Source organism: Garra rufa, chromosome 2, assembly GCF_049309525.1.
Source record: "Garra rufa chromosome 2, GarRuf1.0, whole genome shotgun sequence".
Lineage (NCBI taxonomy): Eukaryota > Metazoa > Chordata > Actinopteri > Cypriniformes > Cyprinidae > Garra > Garra rufa.
The window spans coordinates 62,978,964-63,002,027 of record NC_133362.1 but is presented as its reverse complement, the minus strand read 5'-3'; the positions used below and the strand labels follow the sequence as shown (position 1 = coordinate 63,002,027).

General features: G+C 39.6%; 15 non-coding genes and 1 pseudogene across 15 annotated transcripts; all 16 read left to right on the top strand.

Annotated features, from left to right (window-relative positions):
- Nucleotides 1-4,169: 4,169 nt before the first annotated feature.
- trnat-cgu (transfer RNA threonine (anticodon CGU)) lies at nt 4,170-4,243 on the top strand. Its single transcript has one exon. It is a non-coding gene; the product is annotated as a tRNA-Thr (tRNA).
- Nucleotides 4,244-4,672: 429 nt separating this feature from the next.
- trnat-cgu (transfer RNA threonine (anticodon CGU)) lies at nt 4,673-4,746 on the top strand. The gene has a single exon. It is a non-coding gene; the product is annotated as a tRNA-Thr (tRNA).
- A 1,274-nt stretch (nt 4,747-6,020) lies between these two features.
- On the top strand, nt 6,021-6,094 carry trnat-ugu (transfer RNA threonine (anticodon UGU)). Its single transcript has one exon. It is a non-coding gene; the product is annotated as a tRNA-Thr (tRNA).
- A 199-nt stretch (nt 6,095-6,293) lies between these two features.
- On the top strand, nt 6,294-6,383 carry trnar-ucu (transfer RNA arginine (anticodon UCU)). Its single transcript is given in 2 exon segments — nt 6,294-6,330; nt 6,348-6,383. It is a non-coding gene; the product is annotated as a tRNA-Arg (tRNA).
- Nucleotides 6,384-6,538: 155 nt separating this feature from the next.
- trnat-cgu (transfer RNA threonine (anticodon CGU)) lies at nt 6,539-6,612 on the top strand. Its single transcript has one exon. It is a non-coding gene; the product is annotated as a tRNA-Thr (tRNA).
- A 428-nt stretch (nt 6,613-7,040) lies between these two features.
- Nucleotides 7,041-7,114, top strand: trnat-agu (transfer RNA threonine (anticodon AGU)). The gene has a single exon. It is a non-coding gene; the product is annotated as a tRNA-Thr (tRNA).
- A 427-nt stretch (nt 7,115-7,541) lies between these two features.
- Nucleotides 7,542-7,615, top strand: trnat-agu (transfer RNA threonine (anticodon AGU)). The gene has a single exon. It is a non-coding gene; the product is annotated as a tRNA-Thr (tRNA).
- A 199-nt stretch (nt 7,616-7,814) lies between these two features.
- trnar-ucu (transfer RNA arginine (anticodon UCU)) lies at nt 7,815-7,904 on the top strand. The gene is given in 2 exon segments: nt 7,815-7,851; nt 7,869-7,904. It is a non-coding gene; the product is annotated as a tRNA-Arg (tRNA).
- A 155-nt stretch (nt 7,905-8,059) lies between these two features.
- trnat-cgu (transfer RNA threonine (anticodon CGU)) lies at nt 8,060-8,133 on the top strand. Its single transcript has one exon. It is a non-coding gene; the product is annotated as a tRNA-Thr (tRNA).
- Nucleotides 8,134-8,561: 428 nt separating this feature from the next.
- Nucleotides 8,562-8,635, top strand: trnat-cgu (transfer RNA threonine (anticodon CGU)). The gene has a single exon. It is a non-coding gene; the product is annotated as a tRNA-Thr (tRNA).
- Nucleotides 8,636-15,979: 7,344 nt separating this feature from the next.
- Nucleotides 15,980-16,098, top strand: LOC141326664 (5S ribosomal RNA). Its single transcript, XR_012354020.1, has one exon. It is a non-coding gene; the product is annotated as a 5S ribosomal RNA (ribosomal RNA).
- An 84-nt stretch (nt 16,099-16,182) lies between these two features.
- LOC141327519 (5S ribosomal RNA) lies at nt 16,183-16,301 on the top strand. Its single transcript, XR_012354808.1, has one exon. It is a non-coding gene; the product is annotated as a 5S ribosomal RNA (ribosomal RNA).
- Nucleotides 16,302-17,102: 801 nt separating this feature from the next.
- LOC141327648 (5S ribosomal RNA) lies at nt 17,103-17,221 on the top strand. The gene has a single exon (XR_012354929.1). It is a non-coding gene; the product is annotated as a 5S ribosomal RNA (ribosomal RNA).
- An 84-nt stretch (nt 17,222-17,305) lies between these two features.
- On the top strand, nt 17,306-17,424 carry LOC141327518 (5S ribosomal RNA). The gene has a single exon (XR_012354807.1). It is a non-coding gene; the product is annotated as a 5S ribosomal RNA (ribosomal RNA).
- An 801-nt stretch (nt 17,425-18,225) lies between these two features.
- On the top strand, nt 18,226-18,344 carry LOC141326723 (5S ribosomal RNA). Its single transcript, XR_012354075.1, has one exon. It is a non-coding gene; the product is annotated as a 5S ribosomal RNA (ribosomal RNA).
- An 84-nt stretch (nt 18,345-18,428) lies between these two features.
- On the top strand, nt 18,429-18,537 carry LOC141326907 (5S ribosomal RNA; annotated as a pseudogene).
- Nucleotides 18,538-23,064: the final 4,527 nt, after the last annotated feature.

Below are 23,064 nucleotides of genomic sequence, written 5' to 3'. Positions count from 1 at the left end.
TATTGCAAAAGGAAGATGTACTAGGTAGGGTCGTTGTGTTACTGATGCTATGAGGTGTTTGAGCACCTGTTGTGCTTATTTTCTTTTTATTATTATTACTACATAACTTATTATTACAGGCTCAGGGAAAGATGGCATTTATCTTTAACAATGAACAATCATAATGAGAAAAACTGAAAACAATTATTAGGCTTGCTTACATCATAGTATGTGATTATATACACAGGGAAAAATGATTAAATATCTCTGAATAATCCAAATATTCACATCATAGTTTATCAAATATTGGATTTGTTGTTTTTGTTATTGATAAGCCTCAGGGATGAAAAGAGAAATTCTACAATAATTTAAGCTATAGTTTTGCGTGTGGATAAACAATTTTGAACATAAAACAAAAGTAATAACTTTTGCAAAAAATAAAGAATTTGGGTTTTCCTAACAAAAATTATTTCTTTAACAATTAAAAAATACAAAAACCTAAATGAACCCAAAACGTATCCGTTATACTACAATCACAATAAAAGAACAGCTGTTTCTTCAACATGACCACAAAATGAACAATTTTCATCAATATCAAAATATTTATAGAAAGATGAATTAAACCTGTCGCTATGTTAAATTGTTGCACCTGTTATAACGTCGTTGGTCACATGATAACGTCAACATGGCAGAAGACGTGCAGATCACATCCATACTCAACGAGATTTGGCTGTAGAGTACGTACTCTTTTAGCGCTCGTTAAGTAAGTACTTATTGAATATAAGTACCTACTCATTGAGTATGCGGTTTCGAACGCAGTCGTTGAGTATGGATGTGATCTGCACGTCTTCCGCCATGTTGACGTTATCATGTGACCAACGACGTTATAACAAGTGCAACAACTTAACATATAGCGACAGGTTTAATTCATCTTTCTATAAATATTTTGATATTGATGAAATTTGTTCATTTTGTGGTCATGTTGAAGAAACAGCTGTTCTTTTATTGTGATTGTAGTATAACAGATACGTTTTGGGTTCATTTAGGTTTTTGTATTTTTTAATTCTTAAAGAAATAATTCTTGTCAGGAAAACCCAAATTCTTTATTTTTTGAATAAGTTATTTCTTTTGTTTTGTATTCAAAATTGTTTATCCACACGCAAAGCTAGCTTAAATTCTTGTTGAATTTCTCTTTTCATCCCTGAGGCTTATCAATAACAAAAACAAATCCAATTTTTGATAAACGATGATGTGAATATTTTGATTATTCAGAGATATTTAATCATATTTCCCCGTGTATATAATTGCATACTATGATGTAAGCAAGCCTAATAATTATGTTTTTAGTTTTTCTCATTATGATTGTTCATTGTTAAATATTATTACCATCTTACCCTGAGCCTGTAATTGTAAGTTAGGTAGTATTAGTTATAAAATGAAAATAAGCACAACAAGTGATCAAACACCTCATAGCATCAGTAACACGACTCTACCTAGTACATCTTCCTTCATGTTTGCAATATTTGCACAAAGGAGACATGGATCAGCTGCTTGAAGATCTTGTGTTTGGAGGTGTTTTTTGAGGATTTTACACTCAAAAAATGTAAGTATTACTACTTAGAAATTAAGATTATAATACTGATCAATAATAATGATAAATGCTGACCTATAATTAATTATATTTTTTAGTAAAACAAGCATGTTTTTTATCAAGTAATTAATTAATACACATGTTAATGAAACTTATATTTTATTTACTGATAACAACATGGATATATGAGTAAAATAATAAAGTAACCATGAACATAAATAAAGACAAGTGGAACAAAGCTTTATTCAGACATATTGGTATTTTAGTCTTTCTCTAGATGCTCTCGCTGGCTCTTTGGTCTCTGAGGATGAAGAGGCCACAGCAACATCTGGTCCAGATGAGAGACAAAGGGCAGGTGGAGTGATGGAGGGTCTCATCGATGACACTAAACCATTTCCAGGATGCTGCTGTGGATTTCTCTTTTCTCGATGCACACACCAGTCTGCAGCAGACATTTCAGATCATACAAAGATGCACAAATACAATACAAAAGTTGTAATTTTAACAGCACAATTTCATTAGATCTCTGTATTAGAAGTAACAAAATTACCAAACTTTATATTAAGTTACAGATTTAACTTTTTTCCCACAAATGCTGCAGTCACCTTTCCTTTCAGGTCCTGCTCCACCGCAAAATATCTTTGATGGCAGCACTGCTTCATCAGTCACTCTTCACCAGACAAGCATACTTGTCTCATCTGTCCCTGTAACATCCACACAAGATTCAGTTCCCTCTGATTCGTGTGCTCAATACTACATTTATGAGGTAGCTGTTGTGTTAACTGGCTTTTTATCCAATACAAATGCTGCTGAATTTATCAACAGTACTATGAGACAAATGAAATAGATAACTCATGTTTACTTGTTTACTAACTATGTTTATTTACATTACATTTATCTAAAGCAGTGTTGACAACAGAGAATTCTACATAAACTCACATAACATCCATCACTCGTTTAGATGTCTGTTTGGTGTTGTGATGTGCTCATTTAATTCTCTCAGAACATGTTCCTGTCAGTTGTTAAACATTTAGTAATCATCTTTAAGATGCTATGGTCGCTATACGTAATAAAACGTGTTTTACAGCGAAATCACAAATATACTTTAACGTTACACGTATTGACACCTTATGCAAATCAGCAGTTTACGATACAGTAGCTCAACAAATACGATTTTAAGACAGGGAACCGTGTTTTGGTTTGTAATACTCACATTTGTAAACACTCTCGTTGCGGTTCTCAATCACGTTCGATGATGACGTTTTGGCCTCCTGTGGCCTCCTGGGATTGAAAAGTGTGCATCAGATTAACACTTCAGAATCTGGTCTGAAGCAGTAGGACAGCAAGCGCAAGCTTTTCCAAAAGCGACCCGCAAACATGGATAGCGAGGGCAGTGAGTGGTTACTTTTGCAAACCGCCCCGACTCAGTTGTCGGCAAATGCCTTAAAGCTGTCCAGTGCCCGGTCAGCCAACCCCTGGCCTCTTCTCTGGGAGCCTGGATCGTCTGAGTCGCCCTCCCGGAGGGCAATTGTGCGGCCAGGCTAGTCTAGTAAACAGGAGATCCTGCGTTTGAATCCCAGCGGTGCCTCTCGACTGGTGGCTGTCTCTGGGCTTGCTATTGCATCGGAGACACTGATAACACTCTATGTTTTTGAACCGTGCCTCAATTGTGCAAAGACTTGAGGACCTGTCTTTCTGCCCAAACAGCTTGCCACTCCGCCGAGCTGGACAGGCCCAGCGTGGCATACCTACAGGCTCTGTGGCGCAATGGATAGCGCATTGCATTTCTAAACTCCCAGATGAGGTTGGGGTTGTGGGTTTGCGTCCCGTTAGAGTCGTGTGTTTTGGCATTTTGTTAAGCCTGTTCTGTGCAGTGTTGCCCTCGGACAGCAGAAACCATTTTGAGGCTTCCTGTTCTCAGCGTACATTGATTTTAAAAAAATGTCAATCATATTTAAAAGGTAGCAAAACATGCCCAAGAACCAATTCAGTGAGGTATGCAATCACTGTCTCGCATCAAGTGGTGGCAGCAGGAAGTTGAAATTGTTGATTCATGCATCCTCTGATCCACCCTCCCCACACCTAACATGCGGGGTGGTGCCGTGGCTCCTGTTTGGTAAACAGGAGATCCTGGGTTCAAATCCCAGCAGTGCCTTGCAGACGGCAGCTTGGATCTTTTTGCTCTCCCTTGGACCTGAGGCCCTTACAGTGCCTCTGCCTTTCAAACGACACTGCAATTATGCAGAGACCCGAGGGCCTGTCCTTCCTGCAGAGAGAGCATGCGCTCTCTTACCGTTGGACATCCACAGACCCGGAAGGTCAGCCTTCACTCGGCTCTGCTGGCTTTCGTGTTGGGCTATGTGGTGCAATGGATAGCGCATTGGACTTCTAGACTGCCAGAAGAGGCCATTCAGAGGTTGTGGGTTCAAGTCCCACCAGAGTTGTGGATTTTGGCTTTCTGGTTACTCTCATACTGTGCAGTGTTGCCCTCAGGCAGTAGAAATTTGTATACATTCTCTTTTAAGCGTACCAGCACCTGCCCTGCCTCTGGATGTTTTGACCCTCTGAGTCACCCTCCCGACAGCCTTGCATGCGGTTTGGCGCCGTGGCTTAGTTGGTTAAAGCGCCTGTCTCGTAAACAGGAGATCCTGCGTTCAAATCCCAGCGGTACCTTGGGCGGCGTTCCGGTCCAGCAAGCGCAAGCTTTTCCAAAAGCGACCCGCAAACATGGATAGCGAGGGCAGTGAGTGGTTACTTTTGCAAACCGCCCCGACTCAGTTGTCGGCAAACGCCTTAAAGCTGTCCAGCGCCCGGTCAGCCAACCCCTGGCCTCTTCTCTTGGAGCCTGGATCGTCTGAGTTGCCCTCCCGGAGGGCAATTGTGCAGCCAGGCTATTCTAGTTAACAGGAGATCCTGCGTTTGAATCCCATGGATGGTTTGGTTGCACGCCACAATACAGCCGAGCTCGTGCTTTACCAAAAAAAAACAGACGGCGAAAGGGGACACAGAGGAGCTTGAGGACAGTGGGCGGTTTCTCCTGTATCATTACCCTCTCACCTGCTTTTGAAGAATAGCATTCAGGCTAACTTTCCCCACCAAAGAGGCGCCGTGGCTTAGCTGGTCAAAGCGCCTGTCTCGTAAACAGGAGATCCTGGGTTCGAATCCCAGCGGTGCCTTTCCACTGGTGGCTGTCTCTGGCCTTTCTGTTGGATTGGAGACCCTGACGACACTATGTTTTTGAACCGTGCCTCAATTGTGCAAAGACCTGAGGACCTGTCTTTCTGCCCAAACAGCGTGCCACTTGGTGTAGCTGGACGGGCACAAATCTGTAAGTAAAGCCCTCAGTGGACCAGCCTGACATACCGATGGGCTCTGCGGCGCAGTGAATAGCGCATTGGACTTCTAGACTGCCAGATGAGGCCATTCAAAGGTTGTGGGTGCAAGTCCCACCAGAGTCGTGCTTTTTGCCATTTTGTTAAGCCCATACTGCGCAGTGTTGCCCTCGGACAGCAGAAACCATTTTGAGGCCTCGAATCCCAGCGGTGCCTTGGGCGGCGCTCCAGTCCAGCAAGCATGCCTCAATTGTGCACAGACCAGTCTTTCTGCCCACACAGCTTGCCACTCGGCCGAGCAGGACAGGCCCAGGCTGGCATACCTACAGGCTCTTTGGCGCAATGGATAGTGCATTGGATTTCAAGACTCCCAGATGAGGTTGTAGTTGTGGGTTCGAGTCCCACCAGAGTCGTGCGTTTTGGCATTTTGTTAAGCCCGTTCTGCGCCGTGTTGCCCTCTACAGCAGAAACCATTTTGAGGCCTCCTGTTCTCAGCATACATTGATTTAAAAAAAATGTCAATATTTAAAAGGTAGCAAAACATGCCCAAGAACCAATTTAGTGAGGTATGGCTATCACTGTCTTGCATCAAGTGGAGGCAGCAGGACGTTCATATTGTTGATCCATGCATCCTCTGAGCCACCCTCCCGACAGCCTTGCATGTGGTTTGGCGCCGTGGCTTGGTTGGTTAAAGCTCCTGTCTTGTAAACAAGAGATCCTGGGTTCAAATCCCAGCTGCGTTCCAATCGTGCATGTGCAAGCTTTTTCGAAAGCGACCCGCAAACAGGGATAGCGAGTGATTAATTTTGCAAACCGCCCCGACTCAGTTGTTGGCAAACGCCTTAAAGCTGTCCAGCGCACGGTCAGCCAACCCCTGGCCGCTTCTCTGGGAGCCTGGATCGTCTGAGTCGCCCTCCCGGAGGGCGATTGTGCGGCCAGGCTAGTCTAGTAAACAGGAGATCCTGCGTTTGAATCCCAGCGATGCCTTTGGTTGCCAAAAAACGGATGGCGAAAGGGGACACAGAGGAGCTTGAGGACAGCGGGCAGTTTCTGCTGCAACATTACCCTCGCACCTGCTTTTGAAGAATAGAAGTCAGGCTAACTTTCCCCACCAAAGAGGTGCCGTGGCTTAGCTGGTCAAAGCGCCTGTCTTGTAAACAGGAGATCCTGGGTTCAAATCCCAGCGGTGCCTTGTAGACGGCAGCTTGGATCTTTTTGCTCTCCCTTGGACCTGAGGCCCTTACAGTGCCTCTGCCTTTCAAACGACACTGCAATTATGCAGAGACCCGAGGGCCTGTCCTTCCTGCAGAGAGAGCACGCGCTCTCTTACCGTTGGACGGCCACAGACCCGGAAGGTCAGCCTTCACGCGGCTCTGCTTCTCCCCATGTTGGGCTCTGTGGCGCAATGGATAGCGCATTGGACTTCTAGACTGCCAGAAGAGGCCATTCAGAGGTTGTGGGTTCAAGTCCCACCAGAGTTGTTGATTTTGGCTTTCTGGTTACTCTCATACTGTGCAGTGTTGCCCTCAGGCAGTAGAAATTTGTAGACATTCTCTTTTAAGCGTACCAGCACCTGCCCTGCCTCTGGATGTTTTGACCCTCTGAGTCACCCTCCCGACAGCCTTGCATGCGGTTTGGCGCCGTGGCTTAGTTGGTTAAAGCGCCTGTCTCGTAAACAGGAGATCCTGCGTTCAAATCCCAGCGGTACCTTGGGCGGTGTTCCAGTCCAGCAAGCGCAAGCTTTTCCAAAAGCGACCCGCAAACATGGATAGCGAGGGCAGTGAGTGGTTACTTTTGAAAACCGCCCCGACTCAGTTGTCGGCAAACGCCTTAAAGCTGTCCAGCGCCCGGTCAGCCAACCCCTGGCCTCTTCTCTTGGAGCCTGGATCGTCTGAGTTGCCCTCCCGGAGGGCAATTGTGCGGCCAGGCTATTCTAGTTAACAGGAGATCCTGCGTTTGAATCCCATGGATGGTTTGGTTGCACGCCACAATACAGCCGAGCTCGTGCTTTACCAAAAAAAACAGACGGCGAAAGGGGACACAGAGGAGCTTGAGGACAGCGGGCGGTTTCTCCTGCATCATTACCCTCTCACCTGCTTTTGAAGAATAGCATTCAGGCTAACTTTCTCCACCAAGGAGGCGCCGTGGCTTAGTTGGTCAAAGCGCCTGTCTAGTAAACAGGAGATCCTGGGTTCAAATCCCAGCGGTGCCTTCGGTGGCGCTCCAGTCCAGCAAGCGTCCCTCAATTGTACCTGTCTTTCTGCCCACACAGCTTGCCACTTGACAGAGCCGGACAAGCCCAGCCCAGCATACCTACAGGCTCTGTGGTGCATTGGATTTCTAGACTCCCAGATGAGGTTGTGGGTTTGAGTACCACCAGAGTCATGCATTTTGTTAAGACCGTTCTGCGCAGTATTGCCCTCGGACAGCAGAAACCATTTTGAGGCCTCCTGTTTCTCAGCGTACGTTGATTTAAAAAAAAAAAGGCAATCATATTTAAAAGGTAGCAAAACATGCCCAAGAGCCAATTCAGTGAGGTATGGCAATCACTGTCTCGCATCAAGTGGAGACAGCAGGAAGTTCATATTGTTGATTCATGCATCCTCTGAGCCACCCTCCCCACACCTAACACGCGGGGTGGCGCCGTGGCTTAGTTGGTTAAAGCGCCTTTCTAGTAAACAGGAGATCCTGGGTTCAAATCCCAGCGGTGCCTTGTAGACGGCAGCTTGGATCTTTTTGCTCTCCCTTGGACCTGAGGCCCTTACAGTGCCTCTGCCTTTCAAACGACACTGCAATTATGCAGAGACCCGAGGGCCTGTCCTTCCTGCAGAGAGAGCACGCGCTCTCTTACCGTTGGATGGCCACAGACCCGGAAGGTCAGCCTTCACGCGGCTATGCTTTTCCCCATGTTGGGCTCTGTGGCGCAATGGATAGCGCATTGGACTTCTAGACTGCCAGAAGAGGCCATTCAGAGGTTGTGGGTTCAAGTCCCACCAGAGTTGTGGATTTTGGCTTTCTGGTTACTCTCATACTGTGCAGTGTTGCCCTCAGGCAGTAGAAATTTGTAGACATTCTCTTTTAAGCGTACCAGCACCTGCCCTGCCTCTGGATGTTTTGACCCTCTGAGTCACCCTCCCGACAGCCTTGCATGCGGTTTGGCGCCGTGGCTTAGTTGGTTAAAGCGCCTGTCTCGTAAACAGGAGATCCTGCGTTCAAATCCCAGCGGTACCTTGGGCGGCGTTCCAGTCCAGCAATCGCAAGCTTTTCCAAAAGCGACCCGCAAACATGGATAGCGAGGGCAGTGAGTGGTTACTTTTGCAAACTGCCCCGACTCAGTTGTCGGCAAACGCCTTAAAGCTGTCCAGCGCCCGGTCAGCTAACCCCTGGCCTCTTCTCTTGGAGCCTGGATCATCTGAGTTGCCCTCCCGGAGGGCAATTGTGCGGCCAGGCTATTCTAGTTAACAGGAGATCCTGCGTTTGAATCCCATGGATGGTTTGGTTGCACGCCACAATACAGCCGAGCTCGTGCTTTACCAAAAAAAACAGACGGCGAAAGGGGACACAGAGGAGCTTGAGGACAGCGGGCGGGTTCTCCTGCATCATTACCCTCTCACCTGCTTTTGAAGAATAGCATTCAGGCTAACTTTCTCCACCAAGGAGGCGCCGTGGCTTAGCTGGTCAAAGCGCCTGTCTCGTAAACAGGAGATCCTGAGTTCGAATCCCAGCGGTGCCTTTCCACTGGTGGCTGTCTCTGGCCTTTCTGTTGGATTGGAGACCCTGACGACACTATGTTTTTGAACCGTGCCTCAATTGTGCAAAGACCTGAGGACCTGTCTTTCTGCCCAAACAGCGTGCCACTTGCTGTAGCTGGACGGGCACAAATCTGTAAGTAAAGCCCTCAGTGGACCAGCCTGGCATACCGATGGGCTCTGCGGCGCAGTGGATAGTGCATTGGACTTCTAGACTGCCAGATGAGGCCATTCAAAGGTTGTGGGTGCAAGTCCCACCAGAGTCGTGCTTTTTGCCATTTTGTTAAGCCCATACTGCGCAGTGTTGCCCTCGGACAGCAGAAACCATTTTGAGGCCTCGAATCCCAGCGGTGCCTTGGGCGGCGCTCCAGTCCAGCAAGCATGCCTCAATTGTGCACAGACCAGTCTTTCTGCCCACACAGCTTGCCACTCGGCCGAGCAGGACAGGCCCAGGCTGGCATACCTACAGGCTCTGTGGCGCAATGGATAGCGCATTGGATTTCAAGACTCCCAGATGAGGTTGTAGTTGTGGGTTCGAGTCCCACCAGAGTCGTGCGTTTTGGCATTTTGTTAAGCCCGTTCTGCGCCGTGTTGCCCTCGGACAGCAGAAACCATTTTGAGGCCTCCTGTTCTCAGCGTACATTGATTAAAAAAAATGTCAATCATATTTAAAAGGTAGCAAAACATGCCCAAGAACCAATTTAGTGAGGTATGGCTATCACTGTCTTGCATCAAGTGGAGGCAGCAGGACGTTCATATTGTTGATTCATGCATCCTCTGAGCCACCCTCCCGACAGACTTGCATGTGGTTTGGCGCCGTGGCGATCATGAAGAGGATAATGAGGCTATGGACAATGATGGTGAGATACAGGATGAAACAGAAAAGGTGGATACAAGTAACAATAACACAACAGAAGAAATGGAGACAATAACAGAACACAAAGATACAACATGCAGTCAAGTGACGGGAGAAGTGGAAAAGTGTTGCAATATGGAGAAAGATGATCATTGGATTGTGGAGATATCGGAAACACAGAAAGAACAGCTGGAAAAAGACAATGGCAAAACAAATGAACTGAGTGATACATGGACATCTTTGGACTTATCAAACACACAAATGGACGTAAGTGAGAGAATGGATGAGCAAAATACTGAAGAACACGAGCAAGCAAATGGATTGCAAGTAAGAAGAAGAAAAATTAAGGTAACTCCAAATCTAAAATTTGTAAGGAACAGATTGAGTAAAAAGAGTGAACTGATAAAGACTATGCGTGATGCGTCTAGGGGAAAAGAAAGTGCGGATTGATGGGACTGATATGTAATGTTTTTCATTTATGTATGTTTTTAAGTATTGTTTCTATTAATGTAAGAGGTTTATCGAATGTCGGAAAATTTGACAAGGTTAAGGAGCAGTGTAAAAAACAAAATCTTATATTTATACAAGAGACAAACTGGAATGAAGCTATAATGGATGATTTTAAAAGGGGATGGACAGGAAATATATTTTATAATAATGGTGATGGAAGGATGGGGAGAGGGGTTGCCATTTTAGTTAAAAAAAAATGTATGTAATGATGTCGAAGAAATATATAATGACAAAGAAGGGAAATGTTTAGCGATTAAGATTAAGGAAAATAATATGGTTTTATGTAACATTCATGCTCCGGTAGTAGGAAAAGAAAAGAAGGAATTCTTTAATAGGCTAAAGGGTTTAATGACTTTATGGGGAGAAACTATTTTAATTGGTGATTTTAACACGGTCTTGAACAGAATTGATTTAGCAGATGGCATGATTTTTAAGAGTGACAGTGGGAGAAAAGAGTTGGAGAACTTAATGGATGAGCATGAAGTAGTTGACATGGAGAATAAGAAATGAGGGAAGAAGAGAATATTCAAGAAGACAAATAGTAGGTAATATTTTAAAACAAAGTAGAATTGATTTTATTCTATACAAGAGAAAACTGGGCGATTTTATACAGAGTGTTTATTACAAAGAAACAGCTTTGAGTGATCACAAGTTTTTCATTTTGAATATTGATTTTAACGAAGCTGAAAGAGGTAATGGGGTATGGATCTTAAACACAGAAATTTTAAAAATAAAATCTTATAGAAAGACAATAGTGGATATAATAAATACAGAAAAACAGAATAGGATGTATCAAGAAGATAAACGAATATGGTGGGATAATACAAAATATGAAATTAAAAAGTATACTATAGAAATTAGTAAATTAATACAAAAAGCTAAAAGAAATAAAGAAGTGGAGGTTAGAAAAGAACTAAATGATAAATTGAACCAAGAAAATGTAGATATAGAAAAAATAATAAACTTGGAAGAAGAATTACGAAACATAGAAGAAAAGAAATGTAGAGGTGCTATGGTTAGAAGTAAAGCAAAATATCTTGTAGAAGGCGAGAAATGTACAAAATTCTTTTTTAGCTTAGAAGAAAGTAAGGGAAATGTAGAAATCATAAGAGAATTAAAGAAGAAAAATGGTGAAAAAATAAAAGAAGCACAGGATATTTTGAAAGAAGTTAGAAATTTTTATGAAGGCCTTTTTAAAAAAGGTCAAATAAATGAAAAAGAAGAACAATTTTTATTGGAACAAATTGAGGAAAGTATAACAGAAGATGATAGAAATATGTGTGATGAAGAAATACAAATAGAAGAAATTAAGGAAGCTATAATGCAATTAAATAATGGGAAAAGCCCAGGTTTAGATGGATTAGTATCTGAATTTTATAAAGTTTTTAAAGATGTTTTAGCACCAATTTTAAAGGAAATCTTTGAAGTAATTTTTGAAAAGAAAGAAGCTACACATTTAATGAGAATAGGTTTAGTGAAATTAATATATAAGAAAAAAGGTGGAAAAAATGATTTGATTAACTACAGACCCCTTACGATGTTAAATAAAGATTTTAAAGTATTAGCCAAGGTTTTAGCAAACAGACTTACAGTATTTTTCAATTGTTTACACACAATTTTGAAAACCGGGTTCTTTTTTCAAAATATAATCACAATTATCCAAACACCACACTCAATTTGCAAAATTCCTAGATTGTTTGCAAAATGACACACTTCAGTCAAAACATACACATTTCAGTCAAAACATATACACATATTTGTGAAAATGCTATTAGTTTTCATTTAACCAACACAGTCCTCAATGATCAGACACTATTGCAGACAGTTTCACACTGCTGTGATAAATAAAAAACTAATTTTAGGAAATAGCATGTGCTAGATTTTTGGGCAGACATTGTTATGTAAGGGATCATTTCGATGACAAAACAAAATAGTGACAAACCCACAACATTCATCATGATTAGTTTGAGATATAGGGAGAATGAACACAAATAGGCCTACTATAAACTTACCAAGCACTGCACAACACTGATGCTGCAGACTGAATATTTCAAGTATTTATTTCAATTCAAGAAATACAGTATTTCTTACCATAATCAGTTACAGTAATCAACCAACAATGAAATCAATGAAACAAATAAAATCTGTAGACAAATAAAAATTACTGCATGAAGTACATACAGTTTGACTCTGGAAAAAAAAGCAACACAACTACTGTAACTATTCCTCATCTCTCCGTCTGGCTGGATCAGGCCATAAGATTTCATCCACATCATTTTTGATGAATACAGGTGAACTCACCTGCTGCCTAGCACACCTGAGTGCTGCGTTTTCAAATTAGCACATGTGTGCTTCCACACCTTGTGGATGTGTTTATCCAATTTGTTCATTAGTGTGGTCATTGGCAATCCGGGGCTTTGTAATGACAAGGAAGTAACCTCACAATCCTTATCTGTGTCTAAGGTGTCGAAATGTGTGTAGAGTTTTACAAATCACTGTGTGTAATGTTTTGCAAAAAGAGTGAAGCAGACATTGTGTTTAATGTTGTGCAAATCTGTGGCGGTGTTTTGCTCCTTGGAGTAGAATTTTGCAAATTGTGTGGAAATGTTTATTTTAGAGTGTAAACAATCGTAAAAAACTGTAAAAAGATTTTACCGAGTATTATTAAAACTAGTCAGGCATATGGAGTGAAAGGAAAAGACATCACAGATATAACAAGCAGTATAAGAGATGTAATACAATATATGAAAGAAGAAAAGAAAGAGGGATATGTAATTAGTGTTGATTTTGAGAAAGCATTTGACAGAGTTGAACATAATTTTTTATTTGGGGTTTTAAAAAAGTTTGGGTTTGGAGAAAAGTTTTTAAGATGGATGAAGTGTTTGTATAATGGTGCTATGAGTTGTATTAAATGTAATGGTTTTATTACAGAATGCTTTAGTATAACAAGATCCATAAAACAGGGATGTCCACTATCTGCTCAGCTGTACAGTCTAGTGACTGAAGCTTTGGGTCTAGCTATAATGAAGGAAAAAAGAATAAATGGAATTAAAATTGTAGAGATGAAAGAAGAACAGAAAATTTACCAGTATGCGGATGACACTACATTAATTTTAAAGGATATTGAAAGTGTGACAAATGCTATGGAAATTATTAAAAAATATTGTGATGGATCAGGTGCTAAAGTAAATATGGAAAAAACTGTGGTTATGAGAATTGGGAATGTATGCATTTTACCAGATGCTTTTAATTTCAAAAATCAGCAAGAAATTAAGATTTTAGGGATAACAATGGGAGAAAATGAAAAGAGAGTTAATGAAATAATGTGGGATGAAATAATAGGAAGAATGGAAAGGAGGTTGGAATGGTGGAAACAAAGGAGGTTGAATTTAATGGGAAAGATTTTAATTGTAAATACGCTGATGTTGTCGAAAATGTGGTACATCTTAGGAGTCATCCCTATGGAACACTGGCATGTACAAAGAATAAAAAAATGTGTCCTGAATTTTATTTGGGAAGGGAAACCACCAAGAATTGCGTATAATGTTTTAATAGGTGCAACAGATGAAGGTGGAATGGGATTGATAGACCCAGAAATAAGAAAGAAAAGCTTGAGAGTTAAACTGGTGAAAAGGTTTTTAAACAAGGATTTTAAAGCAGAATGGAAGCATGTAATGAGGTATTATCTTAACAAATGTGGTGGTTTTAATATAAATGATGACATTTTATGGATGAAACTGAAACAGAACATGATGACTGAAATTCCTGATTTTTACAAAGAGGTTTTACAAGCATGGGCAGAGTTTTTAAATTTGGTTGAGTTTAAACCTGAAGGAAGAAAAATGTTATTAAATCAACCATTGTTTTTAAATGCTAATATTTTAACACAAGAGAAAGAAGTATTTTTTAAACATTGGTTGAAGGCTGGTGTATGTCAAGTCAAAGATGTTTTATATGAGATAAAATAAGGTTTTTTACCAAGCCAAGTAATTGTTGATGCTATGGATGAGATTGGTGAAGATTTTAAAAGAGAAACTCTGGAGAAACAGTTTGAAATAGTGAAAAGTGCAATACCTAAAGAATGGATAGAGAAAATTGAACAGAATGATAAAAGCAATGATAATGTGAAAGTGGTTTTAAAAGAAAAAGCCAAAGACTTTCAGGAATGTACTTTTAAAATTTTTTATGTATGTTTTAGAAACAAAGTGTACAAAAGACCAGTCGCAGAACAGTTCTGGAAAAGGATTTTTGTGGATATTGATGAGGAAGGAATTTGGAAAAATTTAAAGTGGAAATATTTAGACACAAAACTTGAATGCTTGGATTATTTTATCAGACACAATGTGATATTCACTGAAACAAAGCTGGCACAAATTGGAAGCAGTGATAATGCAATATGTAAAGTATGTGAATTAGAAAATGAAAGTAGTATGCACTTGTTTTTAAAATGTGCTAAATTAAATACTTTTATGGTAAAGTTAAAAGAAATGATAAAACAGATGATGACAAATAGAGAAGAGGAAATTGAGAGAGATTCAGAATGGTGTAAAATGTTTTTATTTGGTTTTAATGGAAGTAAAACAAAGATGGTCAATCTTTTTTTATCTGTTGCAAGAAATGTTATTTGGGAAAGGAGAAACATTGTGAAAAACAAACGTGCAAAAATAGATGTTTGGAAAATGTACAAAAGAAAACGGGAACAATATATTAGAACTGCTGAAGAATATTTTAAAATGGAAGAGAACAAGATTGTTTTTTACAAAACTTTTATTTTAAATAATCCTTTTATTATGGACAGCCCAGATGGTACTAAACTAGAGTTGCCTGAATGATTCTGTTTTGATCCCCTTATTTAATTTAAAGTTTTTTTTTAATTTTATTTATTTATTTTTTTTCTCACTTATCTTCTTATCCCTGTGTACACATGTAATTGTGTAATAAATCACTGTGAACTGTAATATGTAATATATGTATATGACCTGTTGTATGTCATGATGATTTAAAATGTGTGTATGTATATATATATATATGTATATTTTTGATAAAAAAAAAAAAAAAAAAAAAGAGCGCCCGATCTCGTCTGATCTCGGAAGCTAAGCCGCGTCGTGCCTGGTTAGTACTTGGATGGGAGACCGCCTGGGAATACCAGGTGCTGTAAGCTTTTGCCTTTTTTTCACTATTTATATAATATGCTGGCTTTTAGAAAGACGTGTTTTACCGCTCTATTTATTACAATCATTTACATGTATTATAGAGTTTTAAGTGTTTTACATGTTTTTCAGGCCATTTTATTACTCTTAACATTTTAAGTGTATGTGTCTTTAATAAATGGATGGTTGGCCTGTCATGTGACTAGACACATGACAGGAAGCAGGAAGTACAACTGTATAAGAGAGCAGCATGACAAACAAAGGACAGTCACCAAACTGTTGGATTGAGGAGTTGCTAATTTTAGAGCTCACCTTTCCATTCACCACCTGCAAACTTTGGATTACACTTTCTGTGGATTGTATATACACTGGTGGACAGTCACATTGGACTTATCAACACACTGGGGTTCTTGGACTGTTTTTAGGGTATGGACAAATGAACTGTATTCTTTTAACAGAGTTTACCTGTTTTTAGGGTATGGACAAATGAACTGTATTCTTTTAACAGAGTTTACCTAGTTTTATCGTGTTGTTTTAAAGTCTTTTATGTGAACCTTTTAAATACACCAAATCTATTTAAACCAATTTTCTTTTATGTCTCATTCTTTTAACCACTAGTCATCTCTCACAGTTAAATCTGACCCCATTTTAGTCTTGTAACTCGGCTGATAAGGCCGATTGTTACACTTTTATGGGAGACCGCCTGGGAATACCAGGTGCTGTAAGCTTTTGCCTTTTCTTCACTATTTATATAATATGCTGGCTTTTACGGAGGCTGATCTTTAAATAGCCCACTTTTTGGAGCAGCCCTCGCTTATGGCCATACCGCGCTGAGAGCGCCCGATCTCGTCTGATCTCGGAAGCTAAGCAGCGTCGGGCCTGCTTAGTACTTGGATGGGAGACCGCCTGGGAATACCAGGTGCTGTAAGCTTTTGCCTTTTCTTCACTATTTATATAATATGCTGGGTTTTACGGAGGTTGATTTTTAAATAGCCCACTTTTTGGAGCATCCCTCGCTTATGGCCATACCGCGCTGAGAGCGCCCGATCTCGTCTGATCTCGGAAGCTAAGCAGCGTCGGGCCTGGTTAGTACTTGGATGGGAGACCGCCTGGGAATACCAGGTGCTGTAAGCTTTTGCCTTTTCTTCACTATTTATATAATATGCTGGCTTTTAGAAAGACGTGTTTTACCGCTCTATTTATTACAATCATTTACATGTATTATAGAGTTTTAAGTGTTTTACATGTTTTTCAGGCCATTTTATTACTCTTAACATTTTAAGTGTATGTGTCTTTAATAAATGGATGGTTGGCCTGTCATGTGACTAGACACATGACAGGAAGCAGGAAGTACAACTGTATAAGAGAGCAGCATGACAAACAAAGGACAGTCACCAAACTGTTGGATTGAGGAGTTGCTAATTTTAGAGCTCACCTTTCCATTCACCACCTGCAAACTTTGGATTACACTTTCTGTGGATTGTATATACACTGGTGGACAGTCACATTGGACTTATCAACACACTGGGGTTCTTGGACTGTTTTTAGGGTATGGACAAATGAACTGTATTCTTTTAACAGAGTTTACCTGTTTTTAGGGTATGGACAAATGAACTGTATTCTTTTAACAGAGTTTACCTAGTTTTATCGTGTTGTTTTAAAGTCTTTTATGTGAACCTTTTAAATACACCAAATCTATTTAAACCAATTTTCTTTTATGTCTCATTCTTTTAACCACTAGTCATCTCTCACAGTTAAATCTGACCCCATTTTAGTCTTGTAACTCGGCTGATAAGGCCGATTGTTACACTTTTATGGGAGACCGCCTGGGAATACCAGGTGCTGTAAGCTTTTGCCTTTTCTTCACTATTTATATAATATGCTGGCTTTTACGGAGGCTGATCTTTAAATAGCCCACTTTTTGGAGCAGCCCTCGCTTATGGCCATACTGCGCTGAGAGCACCCGATCTCGTCTGATCTCGGAAGCTAAGCAGCGTCGGGCCTGGTTAGTACTTGGATGGGAGACCGCCTGGGAATACCAGGTGCTGTAAGCTTTTGCCTTTTCTTCACTATTTATATAATATGCTGGCTTTTACGGAGGCTGATCTTTAAATAGCCCACTTTTTGGAGCAGCCCTCGCTTATGGCCATACCGCGCTGAGAGCGCCCGATCTCGTCTGATCTCGGAAGCTAAGCAGCGTCGGGCCTGGTTAGTACTTGGATGGGAGACCGCCTGGGAATACCAGGTGCTGTAAGCTTTTGCCTTTTCTTCACTATTTATATAATATGCTGGCTTTTAGAAAGACGTGTTTTACCGCTCTATTTATTACAATCATTTACATGTATTATAGAGTTTTAAGTGTTTTACATGTTTTTTAGGCCATTTTATTACTCTTAACATTTTAAGTGTATGTGTCTTTAATAAATGGATGGTTGGCCTGTCATGTGACTAGACACATGACAGGAAGCAGGAAGTACAACTGTATAAGAGAGCAGCATGACAAACAAAGGACAGTCACCAAACTGTTGGATTGAGGAGTTGCTAATTTTAGAGCTCACCTTTCCATTCACCACCTGCAAACTTTGGATTACACTTTCTGTGGATTGTATATACACTGGTGGACACTCACATTGGACTTATCAACACACTGGGGTTCTTGGACTGTTTTTAGGGTATGGACAAATGAACTGTATTCTTTTAACAGAGTTTACCTGTTTTTAGGGTATGGACAAATGAACTGTATTCTTTTAACAGAGTTTACCTAGTTTTATCGTGTTGTTTTAAAGTCTTTTATGTGAACCTTGTAAATACACCAAATCTATTTAAACCAATTTTCTTTTATGTCTCATTCTTTTAACCACTAGTCATCTCTCACAGTTAAATCTGACCCCATTTTAGTCTTGTAACTCGGCTGATAAGGCCGATTGTTACACTTTTATGGGAGACCGCCTGGGAATACCAGGTGCTGTAAGCTTTTGCCTTTTCTTCACTATTTATATAATATGCTGGCTTTTACGGAGGCTGATCTTTAAATAGCCCACTTTTTGGAGCAGCCCTCGCTTATTGCCATACCGCGCTGAGAGCGCCCGATCTCTTCTGATCTCGGAAGCTAAGCAGCGTCGGGCCTGGTTAGTACTTGGATGGGAGACCGCCTGGGAATACCAGGTGCTGTAAGCTTTTGCCTTTTCTTCACTATTTATATAATATGCTGGCTTTTACGGAGGCTGATCTTTAAATAGCCCACTTTTTGGAGCAGCCCTCGCTTATGGCCATACCGCGCTGAGAGCGCCCGATCTCGGAAGCTAAGCAGCGTCGGGCCTGGTTAGTACTTGGATGGGAGACCGCCTGGGAATACCAGGTGCTGTAAGCTTTTGCCTTTTCTTCACTATTTATATAATATGCTGGCTTTTAGAAAGACGTGTTTTACCGCTCTATTTATTACAATCATTTACATGTATTATAGAGTTTTAAGTGTTTTACATGTTTTTTAGGCCATTTTATTACTCTTAACATTTTAAGTGTATGTGTCTTTAATAAATGGATGGTTGGCCTGTCATGTGACTAGACACATGACAGGAAGCAGGAAGTACAACTGTATAAGAGAGCAGCATGACAAACAAAGGACAGTCACCAAACTGTTGGATTGAGGAGTTGCTAATTTTAGAGCTCACCTTTCCATTCACCACCTGCAAACTTTGGATTACACTTTCTGTGGATTGTATATACACTGGTGGACAGTCACATTGGACTTATCAACACACTGGGGTTCTTGGACTGTTTTTAGGGTATGGACAAATGAACTGTATTCTTTTAACAGAGTTTACCTGTTTTTAGGGTATGGACAAATGAACTGTATTCTTTTAACAGAGTTTACCTAGTTTTATCGTGTTGTTTTAAAGTCTTTTATGTGAACCTTGTAAATACACCAAATCTATTTAAACCAATTTTCTTTTATGTCTCATTCTTTTAACCACTAGTCATCTCTCACAGTTAAATCTGACCCCATTTTAGTCTTGTAACTCGGCTGATAAGGCTGATTGTTACACTTTTATGGGAGACCGCCTGGGAATACCAGGTGCTGTAAGCTTTTGCCTTTTCTTCACTATTTATATAATATGCTGGCTTTTACGGAGGCTGATCATTAAATAGCCCACTTTTTGGAGCAGCCCTTGCTTACGGCCATACCCCCACCTGAGGCGCTAGAGAGCAAACAGGAAGTGAGTTGGCAGTTTGTAGTGTGCAGTAGGTGAGATAGGCTCACCATTTTTCTGGGTGTTTTTTCACATTTATTTTGTTTGTTTTTTAGTTAGAAGGAGTTTTTTTTTGAGGAAGGTTTTTTTTAACCCCAAACAGGTCTTTCTGTTTGGGGTTTGAGACAACCAAAATTTGGATTTAATGGACAAAGAACACGGACTGGTAAAACAACATGAGATGGGAAATGCGGAACCAGGATTTGTTGCAGACATAACTGAAAGGAATATAAATGAAAGACATGGAGAAAACAATAATGAAACGTGGGCGACGGTGGTTTCAAGGAGGAAACAAGAAAGAAAAACAACTGGACAAGAACGGAAAGGAGATCTACAATCAACTGAAGGTATTGGAATTGAGAAAGAAGTTGGAGAAAAAAGAAATGTTTTATCTCAACGACAACAAATGATACAGAAATTAAGCAAACAAACAAGGTATCAGAGGGAATACAAGAAAGAAGCAACATTAACAATGACTGTTAAAGATATAGAAAATATAACAATACTAATGATAATTAAAGCAGTTGAAGAGAAAGTTGGAATGGGAAAATTGATCGGACTGAGAAGAAAAAATAATTATGATTTTGAAATGACTATGGAAAGTGAGATGGACTGTGATTTGCTGTTGAATGGAATAATGATAAACGGACAAGAATGTGAGATAAGGAAATTGTGTGCAACAGAAAGAATGGTGTCTTTCTTGAGTCTGCCCAGCTATATTGAAGATGAGGAAATCAGTCAAAAACTAATCAATTGGGGTGTAACTCCCATTCTACCACTAAGAAGAAGATATCATCCCGGGACAACGGTGGCAGACGGAACACGATTTTTGAGGGTAAAGTTTCCACAAGAGGTGACGTCTTTACCATACAACACAAGCTTCAGGACTGAAGAAGGAGTGCAGTACTTCAGAGTGATTCACGATAATCAAGTGAAGACATGCAGGATCTGTGTAAGTCCGGAGCATGAAAAAAAGGACTGCCCACAATTCACATGCAGAAATTGTCTTGAGCAGGGGCATTATGCGCGAGACTGTAAAGTCCCGCGGTGCCAAGGCTGCCAAAAGACAATGTTAAGATGCAGATGCGAGATAGAAGACGAGGAAAATGAAGATCCAGGAATGGAAATACAAGAGGTAATGGGAGTTACAACAATTGAGAGGTTAAATGACTCACAAAGGCAGACGCAAGGAGAGGACGAGAAACAAGATGACGAGGAAGAGGAGAACAACAACATAGATGAGAATAAAGAAAAGAAGGAAGATGAAGAACAAGGAATGGAGATGGGAGGAGGAGCGAACAAAGAGGATATAAATTTGATTAAAGAAGGATTTTCTAAGGAACAGGACGATGTGGACACTAATGAACTGGACTACGAAAAAGGACAAGAAAAAGAAAAAGCTGAGGATAAGGGAATAAAGACACTGACTGAGGTAAGAGGAGCAGACAATGGGGGGGAAATTCGTGGAATGGAAAACAAAGGAAAAGAAAGACTGAATAGATGTGTAAAAACAAGAAAAGATGGCTTAGACATTCAACAGGTTCTTAAAAGGCAGAAGATAAGAAGAGAAGAGCAAAAGGAAAGACTGGAGAGGAGGAAAGCTGAAATGGGTGAAGTAAAAAATACTTTTTTGAAAGACAATGAAACGGATTGAATGGTGGGTTTTGGTTTTTCCAATCTTTTCTTTAATGAGCTCTATATCAATTGTATCGCTGAATGCTAGAGGATTATCCAAATGTCAAAAGTTTGAAAGATTAATGTGTCTGACCAAAAAATGTGATGTGCTATGTTTACAAGAAACGAAATGGGAAGATAAAATAAGTGATGAAATTAGAAAATTATGGAACGGAGAAATATATAGTAACTGTGATATGGAAAGGAAGAGAGGGGTAGCTATTTTAATAAGAAAAGGAGTATTTGAAGAAGTAAATATAGATTATAAAGACACAAAGGGAAGAATAATAATTGTTAAATTTGTGTGTAATGGAAAAGAAATGAAAGTGTGTAATATACATGCACCAAATGATGAAAGAGATAAATTTAATTTTTACAGGGATATGAATGAGTTAATAGAAAAACATGACAACATTATGGTGTTAGGTGATTTTAACACTGTAATACAGAGAATTGATGTAGATGATTCAATGGGATTTAGAAGAGATAGAGGGAGGAATGAACTACATAACATAATGGAGAAATATAATATGGTGGATGTGTGGAGAGAGAGGAATGGTATGAAAAGAGAATATTCAAGAAGACAAATTGTTGATAGAGTTCTAAAGCAAAGTAGAATAGACTTATTTTTATGTAAGAAAAAGGAAGCATATTATGTCACTAAGGCGTCTTACAAAAATTATAGTGAGAGTGATCATGATTTTTTATGGATATTGATGAATTTTAATGAGGCTGATAAAGGACCAGGGGTGTGGATATTAAATGCAGAACTTCTAAAAAATGAAATATACAGAATGGAAATAGAAAGTATAATAATTAATAGTGTAAATGAGGAAATGTATGAAATAGAAAAAGGGTTTTGGTGGGACATTCTAAAAAAAAGAATAAAAAAATTCTCAATGGAATATTCAAAAAAATGGCAAAAAGTCAAAAAGATGAAAGAAAATAAGATTAAAAAAGAGTGGGATGAAGAAATGAGGAAAGTAAATGAGCATGATGAAAATATTGATAAGATAATAGAATTACAGGAAGAATTAAAGAAAATAGAAGAAGAGAAGTGTAAAGGAGCAATAATAAGAAGTAGGGCGAAAGACATTGTAGAAGGAGAAAGAAGTACGAAATATTTTTATGAATTAGAAAAAACAAGACAGAGAGCAGATATAATAAAAAGTATTAAAACAGAAGATGCGAGGATTGTAGAAGATAAAACAGGAATTTTGGAAGAAGTCAGAGAATTCTATAAGCATTTATTTACCAAAAATGAGATAGTTTTAGAAGATGAGGAATTTGTATTAAGTAAAATACAGGTTAAAGTTAATGAGGGAGACAAAGAAATGTGTGAGAGTGAGATTACGGAATTAGAAATAGGAATTGCAATTGATCAACTGAAAAATGGTAAAAGTCCAGGAATAGATGGATTAACAGCTGAATTTTATAAGGTTTTTAAAGATGTGTTATGTCCAATTTTAAATGAAATATTTATAGATAATTTTAAAAAAGGGAATTTAACGAATAGTATGAAGAAAGGTATGGTGAAAATAATTTACAAGAAAAAAGGTGATAAGAGAGACCTGAAAAACTACAGACCACTAAGCATGTTGAATACAGATTATAAAATATTAGCCAAAATTTTAGCCAATCGATTGAAAATAGTAGTACCAAATATAATTACTACAAATCAAGCATATGCTGTTCTAAGAAGAGATATTACTGATGTCATTAACAATATAAGAGATATGATATGGTACATGAAGGAGGAGAAAGAAACAGGATATATAATAAGTGTGGATTTAGAAAAGGCTTTTGATAGAGTTGAACACAAATACTTGATACATGTGATGGAGAGATTTGGTTTTGGGGAGAATTTTTTAAAATGGATAAAATGTTTATATACAGATATAAGTAGTTGTGTAAAAGTGAATGGTTTTTTAACTAAAGATTTTAAAATAACGAGATCAATCAGACAAGGGTGT